General features: G+C 34.6%; 2 protein-coding genes across 10 annotated transcripts in view; one reads left to right on the top strand and one right to left on the bottom strand.

Moving 5' to 3' along the window:
* LOC118743278 (proteasome subunit alpha type-6) overlaps positions 1-12,412 on the bottom strand; it is a 70,077-nt gene that overhangs the window by 3,712 nt on the left and 53,953 nt on the right. The gene's annotated exons all lie outside the window — the stretch shown is intronic.
* The window catches only part of LOC118743267 (mucin-19), a 207,705-nt gene that overhangs the window by 168,657 nt on the left and 26,636 nt on the right, over positions 1-12,412 (top strand). The window contains exon 1 of one of the 6 annotated variants that reach the window (XM_036475841.1): positions 1,119-1,251. The exons of 3 other annotated variants lie outside the window; for them this stretch is intronic. The gene's annotated coding sequence lies outside the window, so the exon portion shown is untranslated. Of the gene's footprint in view, positions 1-1,118; positions 1,252-1,291; positions 2,102-2,158; positions 2,886-12,412 lie in introns of those variants that run through there. 2 more of the 6 variants (XM_036475844.1, XM_036475843.1) reach the window with 2 other exon arrangements.

Raw genomic sequence — 12,412 nt, 5'->3', positions numbered from 1 at the left:
TCATCGAATGAGCGCCATAATACCAAATGAAAATTCGTTCGCTCAGCGCTTTCGACCACAGTCGAAAATCGAATGCAACTCATAATAGGGGCCTATATCTATAGATGACGCTTCCGCAAATCATAGGCTGGCTCCACATCGTCCTCTAATTCGATACGATTTTCGTTGTCCACTTTCGTTAATTTTAGCTCTAGCGAAATCGAGTGGTTCACATCTTGAATCGTTTTTTTTTTCAAAAGCTACAACACAGATCTATTTTCAGTTGATCTTTCTAAATTTAGCAAACAAGTAAATACTTGCACTTTGTACTCGATACCCTCGATGAAGTACTTGTTCACGCGTATCGAAGTACAAAAAACACTCGGTACTTGCTAGAGGTACTCGAGTATATACTTCTAAGTACTGGTATCGGAACATCACTATTCATTGAGTAGTCAGTCGCATTCCCGGTGCGCTGCTCCACACTCCCTTCACACATGTTTACATACCTACATACGTACATACATATGCTTAGTGTACACTTCAAGTTTCTTGATTATTCGATTCTTTGATGGAACTTGTTGCTGCTTGTTACCAAAGTATGTAGTTGTTGTTCTCATCAACTTGCCTCTTTTGCTGTTAGCGAGGTTGGTGCGGCTGTTGCTTTTTTTCTTCGTCGTCTTATAAGTGGCGACTCTCTTGCTTGTTCGCCTTCGCTTTGGGGATTTGGGGTCGTTTAGGCAAATACAAACAGATGTATGTATGTATGTACATATGTATGTATGTATGTACATACCTGCAATCTCCAACCCACCGACAGATGTTTGCTTTTATTTATATTTCCCTCTTTGTCTCGTTTCGTCTATTTTATAAACAGCAACGTACTTTTTTTTCTTTTTATTTCGTTTTATTTATTTTTCTGCTCAGCTGCTTGGCTTTTGCTTATACATATCTACCTTACTTATGCACATGCTCACATAATGCATACTCGTACAAAACTCATATATCTGCTTTATTTCTCTACGTGCGCGCCTGTATCTGTGCGTGTCTTTTTGCATTTGTCTGCGTGTTTCTTTTGCGATTGTGATTTTTACTTGGAAATTGAATGAATTTTGCTTGTCCGTCTAGTCGCGTTTCGTACGCGAAGTCGTTCACAAAGCACAATTATTGCGCGCTCGTCCGAACTGTTCGCATACGCGGTCGATTCTTTTGAAGAATTTGTCGGGGCAGCCAGAGTCTTACATATCTCACTGTAACTTGGAACGTACATAAGTAAGTGCATAAATTAGTACCTTTGTATGTATGTGTATAATACATTGGAGCTTGGGCTTATACATTCATACGTACGTACGTAGACGCCGTGTTTGCTACTAAAAACGTGCCAGCCAGCCAGCCTACATTCTAAATACCATAGGCGTATGCTTGCACAGTTGTTGTGGGATTCCACCCAGTCGCAGCCACAACCGTTTCACCGCACTGCGCCACTTCGTCAAGCGTTCACTGGGTAGGTTGTCTACTTGTTTGCCTTCGACTTCGACTACGACTACGACAACTGTCTGCGTTGCCAACGCACAAATTCCTGATTACTTATTATTACATTTTCAACGTACGAAGTGATTTTTTTTGCTGCTGTTGTTGTTGTTTGACACAAGAGACACGCGTGCGCCTCTTTCACCCGCTCACACGCTAATGTTTTGGCCTTTTTTCTTTGTTTTCTGCTGTGTTTTTAGCGGTCTTTTTTTCGCGTATGCGCGCGCCCCGTTAATTTATTACGCGCCGCGTATCTGGTGATATTAATAGTCAGCAGCGGCAGTGGCGGTGGCAGCAATTGTGTGTCGTTTCTCGGCGCTTAGGCCACTTTTCCTGCGCGCAGCTCAACTACGCAACGCACACATACACACCAACGTCGTCGTCGTCATCAACATCATCATCATCATCAGCACCACTGTAATCAGGAGTCGCATTGCCAGTTCAATTCAGTTCAGTTTGCCGCATCAGTTAGGCGGCAATGCCAGTCGCTGTTCGACTCTTGGAATAAAAATTCGAAATTTCGTTTTTCGCATTTCCGCTGTGCAAATTTGCGCGTTGGCAGCTAAACAACAGCCATAAAAATTTGAATAAAGTAAACAGAGCTAAATTTTGAAGATCACCTATTTTTCAACATATGTATATACATACATATGTATGTATTTAAAGACGTGTGTGAATTCTTGTGAAGTGAAAAAGTGTGCGCTCTTGCTGTATTTTCTGGAATTCCATTTTATTTCCGCGAATTGCAACTCATCTAGCCCAACGCAAACAATCCGACAGTCCCCACCAGCTGCTCCATCGACCCGTCATCGTCGTCGTCGTCATCGTCGTCGTCTGGCGCACGCGGACGTCGTGTTCACATTCGTATATTTATCGGTGTTAATATTTAGGTATAAACGCCTACCAATACACAAAACACATAATCGTGCAAATGCCTCAACCGCACTTCGCTACCGTCAAGTGTTCAATTACTACATACGTCGGTCATACTTTTAGTTGTTTGGTCGTTCACTTGCTTGCTCAGCCACTCACTCGGTCGTTCGTTGGTTCGTTCGCTGGTTCGTTCGCTTGTTCGCCTGTTGGTGGCTTAAGTTAAACAGGCGTTTTTTGTTTATAAATTAGCTGACGTCGCGGCGCATATGTATTGACGAGCTTACAAACCTACACATGTACATACATACGTATGCTTATGAATTACTACACCTCCGCTCATGGATTTACTGGGTGTGAATAACTCATTTTTTATTGTTAATATTGCTGGTTGTGTGTTTCTTCTGTCTGTTGGTGCTTTTTCTTGCTGCTATTCACGTTTGCGGTGGTCATGCCGACTTAAATCTCGCATTTACAATCAAAAATTCAACAAATTACAGCAGCGCGTAAGTGCTACACAGTGTTAATTGTTTAATTAATAAGACATCATACGAGTATTTCTGGCCGTTGTATTGCTTCACGTTTGGAACGAATATAATTCGACTTTAATTAAGCATACACAGTTACAAATATACATACATACATACATATGTAGGGTGATCAATTACGAGCTTTTCGCTCAAAGTCAATGTTTATAAATAGTTACGTGGTGACGTGTTTGTCGGCGTTGAAAACGTGTGCGCCATAAACATCTGACCTTGGCTAGAGGGAAGCCGTCTGTACACTTATAAATATCTACATATGTATGTACATACATACTATATAAACAGCAATTATACGGTTATTAAAATATTAAAGTTTTGCATTAAAATTTTAATGAAGCATTGCTGAGTGTGACGAAGCAAAGTACAATTAAAATAATACCTACTAAAACAGTAACAACTTTTACTTATATTCAGCTAAGCTGAATTGCGATTTTACTGAATTTTTAATGTAGAGGTTTAAGTGATGTAACTTTAAAATTCTATTCAGCTGCGCTGAATTAGATTTTATTGATATTTAGCCAAGTTGTGCTAAAATAAATGAAGAAGACCGGAAAACAATCAATTTTCTTGTTTTAGTGATATTCAGCACAGCTTAGTTGCAGTTTTAATGTGCTCAAAATGAACGAAAGTATGTATTCTAAATGCATTCAGCTGCACGTTTCGAAATTAATCAACAACAACAACTCTGAAAAAAATAGCACGAAAGCTCCAAGTTTTGTTTCAAAGGCTTCAAAGCTTTAAGTTGTGTCATTTTAGTGATATTCAGCACAACTTAGTACCAGTTTCGAAAAGCATTAAAAAAGTAAAAGTGCTGAATGGGACAAAAGCGATATTTTAGGCATGCAGAAAAGTCATAAGCATTATCGCCAATTCCATTTGAATAAATATTTTCCAAAATGGAAAAAAATTTATGAAAGTGAGATCAGTATTCTATTCAGCTTCGTTAGGTACATAATTTCATAGTTTTTCATTAATGTATTTGCTTCCGACAAAATTACTTAAATCATTTTTAATTGCATTATTTCTATGCATTTCTTTTCAATATTTTCACATGCAGTTTTTCCTCAATGAACTGTGCTCAAATTTTTTCACAGCGCTGAATATTGCTAAACTATATTCAGCATATACTGCTTACTCTAAATTGTATCGCTTTCTTTCAGCTTAATTAATAGCATAGTTATATTAGATTTTTTAAAGCTTAATTTTGTGAAGAGTTTATCTGCGCTGAATTAAGCTTAATGCTTAACGGTAAAATTCTTCATTCAGTTGTTGAAGCATATTCAGCTTTGTTTTTTCAGCACATTTTTTGCTTTATTTTACCAATTCGTGATAATGAACAACTACGTGTCCGAGTCAACACTCCCTCCTAGCCTGAATGGTCTTACTAAAGGTATTCAGCGCGCTTTATTATTTGGTATTCATACATCTATTCTATGGAAAAATTTACATGCAGAGTAAACCAGAAAGATAAAAGGGCTGAATTCGGTCGATTTCTTAAAATATTTTTTTTACGTTTGTGCTCCTTAAAAATTTTTATCAACATATTTATCAGCGCTGAATAAAGGCAAAAGTTATTCAGCGCAATTTTTACTACGATATTCATATTCCATGTGCTATGCTAAGTAAAATAAATAAATAAAATTGGGAATTTTCTAATCCCTAATAATTTTTCCCTTTCATAGTTTTATTATTTTGCGTTCTGAGTTTTCAAAGTTGAACATTTTCCGCTTCTTCTAATTCGCTATCGAATATTTATTCTGCATATTATGCAAAAAAATATATTTCACGATTTAATTTATTTATTTATTTTTAATGCTTCTGTTCTTGGCATGTACATATGATGCGCGTATGCCCGCGGAATATTTAGTTCACTACTATGCATATATGTATATACATATGTATGAATGTGTATGGACAAACATACATTTGTATTGTGCTTATTTATATGGGCTGTAGTTGTTGTTGCTGCTTCTTGGGGCTCACCTATGTGCAGCATATTTCAGGGAATACCCACGCTGCATACCAATCACCCTAAATAGCGCAATTGCTCTAAGAGAATTGTGTCTTTATTTTTTTTTGCTTTTGCAAATCACCAACCGAGTGGCAAGCATCAGCTCGTGGCTGTGAGTTCACTCTTACAATCCGCATTCTAAATGTGAATAAATAAAAATAAATTTTGAATGCAAAAAAAAAATTAAAAAAGCAGAACAGCAAAATACTACTTAGGCAGCGGATAATGGGTTGAAGGGGTATATGAAAGAACTCGGGTTAAGCATTAAACAACGAATATCGCACAAGAATATACATTCGGTTACAATTTTATGTGCATACATACATACATAGGTACTTGCATACAATATGTATAGAAGTAAGTGAGTTTTATAATAGAGGTGTATATGACTTTGTGTGTTTGCTGAAATCAGTTTCAATTTCCTTTGCCGCCTTAACCCGGCACTTATCAGCAAACTAGCAATTCAGCTGCCGTTACTGCGCACAGATTTAGCTGGCAACCCCATCGGGCGATGACGTACCATCAAAGGTAGTTGCTGCTAAATACTTTTGTCATTTTAATTGGCGACAGCGCCGGCAACAATGTGCACACATCTGTATGTATGTATGGCTTTGTAATTGGCTTTGTACTCTGACTGTATATTTTTATTATTTAGAGTCGCTAAAAAAATGTTCAACGACGACATCTAATTGCCGCACCTTTTTAACAGCTCAACAGCAGGAACAATGTTTAATCGTATTATTGTTGACATTTTTTTTTTAACTTTTTATTATTGTTTTTTTTTTTTTTTTGTTTTAGTTATGTTGTGTGTCTATGGCAGAGCTGTAAAACTGTGAAATCATATGAAATTAAAAATCATCAATTTTATGTTATTATGTTTTCATTGAATTTTTCCTTGTTGGGGAATGTGGCTTATAATTTTCCAATTCTACATTCACTCAAAGTAGATACGATTGCACACATTAACATATTCAAAGAAAGATTGAAAAAACTGAATGACGAAACATTAACTTTTAACACTGAATAAGCATTCAGATGAATGCAGCTTTTGCTATGTGTGCACACATTCATTCAGTACCAATCAATCGATATAAATATTCTAAATACACAAAACCCACTGAAAAATACGCAAGGTTGAATTTTATTGAACAGATTTCAAAATTGCAACACGAAAAATAGTTTATTGAGCGTTATCATTAATTTGTTTCACTTAAATTTGTACAAATATTTATAATAAATGAAAATATTAATTAGAGAAATATTTTTCTGCCAAGAATGTCATTATGAAAAATGTTAATTAGTAACGATTTTTACATCTCTGTTTCGAAAATTGTCAGCTTTCTAAATAAGTATTACCAATGTACCAATAAAAGGTATGTGCAGAAATTATTACATATGTACATACCTATATATCTACGTTAAAATAAGTAAACAAATTTAAGCGCTTCTACTTCTAACTTTAGATATATACATTTTATTATTTATTTAAAAAATTCTTAATTCTTCTTCTTTCTTCGCTATTGGGTCAAGCATTTAATAAAGATTCTAAAACCTGATTTGTGGGTTTGTGGTGGTTTCTACCATTTACAATAAGTTGCAAATTATCAACTTTTCTCAAGAAAAGATTTAACAAATCTGTGTGCAAACCCCTTCTTATTTTAGTGTGGTAGAATCGAAAAAAATGTGGTAGATTTGAATAAGATGTGGTAGATTTTCCAATTCATATTTTATTGGGTATACATATCGCACACCGTCGTCAAAAGAAGCACAACTCAAAAATTAAATCGGGAAATATAATTGCTAGTGGATCGTACAGATTCCACGCAATAGGTGCAAAAACAAGTATAACATTAGTTTTCTAGTTAGAGAATATAATCATGAAGAAAAGAATATTTTATTTGTATGCAAAAAAATCGACCAAATTATTTTCCCATTGCATAATACTTTAGCAAATATAAATAGGCGTATTTTTGAAATATTAGAAAGTTAAGGCACAGATATATTTAAAGCAAAATTTATGATGTACCTTTTTAAAAATCTATTGATTAATTTTTTATATTTCGAATTACAATTGAGTTGAAATTCTAGAGTTATGTGAAAATTGTAAACAAATGTTCTGTCTAAAAATGTGGTAGATTTTAAGCCTTGTGTGGTAGATGTGGTAGACACCCAAATTTAAAAAAAAAATACGTGGTTGATCTACCACACATGTGGTAGAAGCTTGCACACTGTTCTAAACGTATGTTTTGAGCAAATTGATGTTTAAAGCTAGCAATATATCCCATGTCCATTTTCCAAAACTATAATAATAAACATGGCAGTTTTTTAGCAATTTGGTTCCTGTAATTAAGGAAATATTGTAGTTTTGGCATTTTTCGAAATTACCATTTTATGAGAGGGACCAGGTGTAGATAAAAAAACCCTCGTACAGAATTTGGTTGAGATATCTCAACTTTTGCTAGAGTTTTCGTGTACGCAAATAAACGGACATGGACTAATCATCTTCTCTTTTTTTCTGAGCATTTTTATGTATATATACATACATAAGTAGTACATACGAACATAAATGTATGTATCCATATCGATTAATTTTGGTTGTTCCAAATATACGTTATTTGAAAAAAAGTTATGGTACCCTCTTGCAGAACTGCGTTGTAAATATGTTTAGGAAACATTTAAATTAATAGTTAATTAAAAAAGTTGCTCAAAGTAATGGAACTCCTCAACCCCTTAAAAAAAAACAGGAACCTGAAATTTTGTTTTGAAAGTTTTCATATTAGAAAACTGAAAACAATCACAGTATACAGCAAACCAGCCATTGACAATATGCTTATTTGAAAACTAATACATGAAATGTTGTGAATATATAGGATTTTTTTGTCATTAACCCATAGGCAACAACTGGTGCAAAAGTACCTACAAATGTTTGTTGATATATTTGAAATGTAAATTTGAACAGCAAAATTCGTAAAACAAATTATAATAAAACAAAAATATTGTTAATTACTACGTGGGAGGTGGGCGTGGTTATTGGCAGATTTCGACAAAATTTAACACTAACCTAAATTATACCAAAGGCAACTTCGACACCGACTTTCGTTAATATAACTAAATTTTGTTCGAGTTAGCGTGTTTACAAACAGAGAGGGCTGAACTAGTTCATCTCGTCATTCTGAATATATGTGTATATACGTACATACATTTAATACGGTTAACAAACGCGCTCGCTTATCTGCATAAACCGTCTTTACTTGCATTAATTCATGCATTATCCTCTTTCAAATGTGAATAATCGGCTGAACAAATACACACAAATTACGTGCATTTGAAAATTGGAGAGTTGTACCATAAGCTAAGTAATACTTCTTTTACCGCCTAATCGATGGGACCATTTTACAAAGTCAGCCCACCATTATTCACTCAAAGTTGTGTTCAGAACACGGTTTGACTTATGTAGGAACTGCATCCGGTCATAATTGCTTCACGCTTCATTTGCTTGGAATTTCGTGTTTCTCGTTATTTTATTTTATGTGACTTGAAAATATATTTCACTATAAGAAAATATTCAAATTGGATTTCATTTGGGTTAACGAAAACGACAACTGTGAAAAAATATCAACCAATACATTCAAACAAAATGTCAAATAAGCATGTTTACATTTTTTGTTTTGGCTACCTGGATCACTGTATACTGTGAAAAAAATATTTAGTACAAAAATAATTGTGATAAATCAATTTTGTATATTCTTCTGCGAAAAAATGTCTACAATCTATGATGTATATGTATATATATCAAGATGTGTCTGTTTTGCTCTACGGTTGCGATAAGTTGCTTTGGAATAAATAATATTGCACGAGTCATTGGCTTTGGGTTAGTGGCAGAAAACTTCAATACATAAGTACATATACTTTGAAATAAAATATTTGTTTTTGTTTCAATTCCAGATATGTTCAAACTTTAAAGTATAAAATATATCAACCCTGGGAACAAATTATTGGTACTGAATGGTAAAAAAAGGTGTGCATTCATTCTAAATATACAATCATGTGTGAGTGCGAATGCTGCTGAACATTCACATTCTATACTGAATGGCAATCTAGCATTCAATAACAAAACACAGTTTGTTTGTTTTCAAATATTTTAAGCCACTCAGGAACGAAGTTTTTATTTATACAAACCAACAATCAACATTTTGAAAGGAATGCCGAGTGAATGCAGACTATGTTGATTCAATCATTTTACAGCTCTGGTCTATGGGGGAATTGCTGTATTTTACTGTCAATGCTGTCATTTTTACTTTACGGTCATCACAATGATTGACTGTTGTGATTTGTTGTTTTGTTTTGCAGGCATTTGTTTTGTTGTTGTCATTATAGTAACTTTTTTTTTTAAGGTTTTGTTTTGAGAAGAATATAAAAATCAGCTGAGGCGTATTACTTCTGGTAATTTACCTGCACTGGCCCCTTTATTATTTTGTTGAAGAAGTATTTTATTTTGGTATTCTAAAGTCTTAAGAGCTTTTCTTCCCGGTTCTTTAAACCACAGTCAGATGCAATTGTGCACTGAAGATCGGGCCTTAAGGCTATTAATGCTGCCTGGCCGTCAGACATGATATTTTTGGTAGCCCTTGTTAGTCCTTCCACGAAGATAGTGGCGGGCACAGATTACAATTGAAGAATATTTTCGGATATGTGCACTTTCCTGAAAGCTAGATCCTAATATACCGGCCCCAGTAGTCCCCCTCATCAAATTTGGATCCATCAGTTTACCAGCCTTGTCGTCCTTCGCTGCTCATTGTGATTACCGCAGTGCAGGCGTCCCGTTCAGAAACTATAACTTTGTAGGACTTAATAAAAAATTACTCCGTGTGAGAATTTGACAACCTCATATGACCCCCGAGGTGTCTACTATAAAATGCAGCTTAAAGCATAAACAGACGGCAGAGTTGATCCGGATCAACTCGGGAATTAACTACAGTTGATCCGGATTAAGTCCAAGTTAATCCGGATCAACGCTGCCGTTTGTTTAAGCTTTTGGATTCGGCAGCCTCGGCCTCTTTCTCAATAAGTATGTATAGACGCTATAATTTTTTTTTAGTTTGTTGTAGAATGGGCTAAATTTTAATAAAAAATGAACAAAAAATTTACCATGGAAAAATTTTTTAATTTCGCAAAAAAAAAAAGTGAATGCAAAACATTTCTGAGAGTCACTGTACATATCTAGGTATGCGCATCCGTAGATATGTAAATATTTACGTGCATTTTTTGTAGCCCTGCGCTTTGACTCTTATTATCACATCATACAACGTCATTCAGCGCCATTCAACTCGCCACTGTATGCGATGCCACTCGCTTGTTTTTTTTTCATATGGCTGTTTTTTTTTTTTGTTTTTTGGCATACGGCTGAATTGCAAAATTAAGCGCGCTACAAGTAACTAAATTGTCGCTCGACATTTGTATGCATCAGTAGGCTTGCATACTTATACATAACTTGTGCATATATGTACATATATCTGTGTATGTGCGCCTGTAATTGGAGTGTGCTGTCGCTCATTTAAATTAATGTCAGCACATTGTTTTTATAATTTTTTGACGTTGCGCTTGACATTTTGCTCGCGATCGCTATTACACTCCTTCATTCGTTTGAATATTTGTTTGTCTGTTTGTTTATTAGTTACTTCTGTTCTGTCTGTTGTATGTATGCCCATATTTACAAAACGTTTATATGATAATTTTACGTTTGCAAGTACCTTTGTACTTTGTACAGCAAAGAAAACCAAGCCAATATTTGAATTTTCTTATATTGAAAGGCGTAGTATGTTAATGAGTTATGAACTGTGTATGCGTATGTATGTATGTATGAATGTGTTATTTGTTACAAAGTTTACTTTAGACTTACTTACTTTCATGATAAGTGCTTTGCATGAATAAAGTTAAGCATCTCTAAGATTTAAGCGTTATTCAGCAACAAATTTCTATATTCAGCTTGCTGAACTACTATTTTACACTACTTTTTTAATTTTGTTAAGTATTCAAACACATTAGAAAATATTCAGTTAAGTCAATTAAAGCATTAAACTATTCAGCACATTTTTTTGGGTGTATTGTATGTAGACTTGTTTGTTTTAAAATTGTTTTCTTGGTAATCACTTTACATTTGACCGTTATTCAGCTAAAAAAAATGAATTCAGCTGAGCTGAATTACATTTTTCTTAAGCTTAGAGCGAAATTTTAAAATATTAGAATATATTCAGCTGAGTTAAATGAAGCATTTGACTATTCGGCACAGTAGTGGTGTTAATGTTGGTGAATATTAAGTAATGCATCATATTTGAAAGCTTTTCACAGTTCATTAGCTAATTTTAGTACTTGGCTTAGGTCAGTAACGGCTCTCAGCTGCGCTGAGACCTATTCAGCATACTTGGTAGAAGCTTTTGGTGAACGCATTCACGTGCACAACATTACTTCCCGTTTAGTAAAGATCTTTACATTTATATACAAAAAAAAAAATAAAAAATCTTGTCGCTTATTTAATTGCCATCATAAACATTTATGCATATATCAAGCCACTTTATATTGCATTTAAGTACCTACAAAGTAGTCAGTCCACTTGACAGCATAGTGTGCTTATTGAATATGGTTGTTGCTAAAACTGGGTGTGAATAGTCAAAAGTCATTCAACGCTAAATACATAAAACATTTACTGAATACTAATATTTATCGCTGTTAACAACTGAGATAGGAAAATAAGCGAATATGAAAACAATGCCATATTTACGGTGCAAAGATGAGGAGGTCTCTGGTTCTAGGCAGCGATGCAAATATTTTATGTTATCAAATGCGCACAATAAGCGCTTAAGTGCTCATTTAGGCGGCTTATCTGCACTTGATAGAGCTTAGTATCTATATTTTATTTTTATTTTTTTATTATCATGTCAAGTGCACGAATTTTCCACAGTTAGTTAACAACAACAGCTGGCGATTTAAACTTCAGCTAGTTTATGAAAAGGAACAATTAAGTACGATTGTGCCGCGAAATTACTAATTTTTTGGCATGTGTGGAGTAGGGTGCAAGCTCCAATATTAGGAAAGTGAACGCTTATTTTGAGTTGAATGTTTTCTCTTTTTCTGCACAAATATCGAAAATGCTAGTTTTTTGGCATTTAAATTTACATGAATTAAACCGTAAATTATTAAAAGTGAAAGCTTAAAAAGATATTAAGGTGAAAGCTCTTTTATCGAAGTGTTTTTCTACAGCAGTAATAGGCAGAAAGAGCTTTTATCCTATGCACGTTCACACAAAATGTATAGAAAGCTTAAAAAGCTCCGCGTCGGGCAAGTTGGTGTGCATCACGGCTCTACAGTGGAATACAATATTTCAAAACTTCTCTTTTGACATTCAAATGTTACCCCAAATAAAGCTGTAAATTAAACAAGTAAGAAAGGCTAAGTTCGGGCGGAGCCGAACATTAAATAC

The sequence above is a fragment of the Rhagoletis pomonella genome, unplaced genomic scaffold (assembly GCF_013731165.1).
Source record: "Rhagoletis pomonella isolate Grant_MI unplaced genomic scaffold, Rhpom_1.0 Rhpom_scaffold_00007, whole genome shotgun sequence".
Lineage (NCBI taxonomy): Eukaryota > Metazoa > Arthropoda > Insecta > Diptera > Tephritidae > Rhagoletis > Rhagoletis pomonella.
Note: the sequence above shows the minus strand (reverse complement) of the source record. Positions and strands in the feature narration are given on the sequence as shown.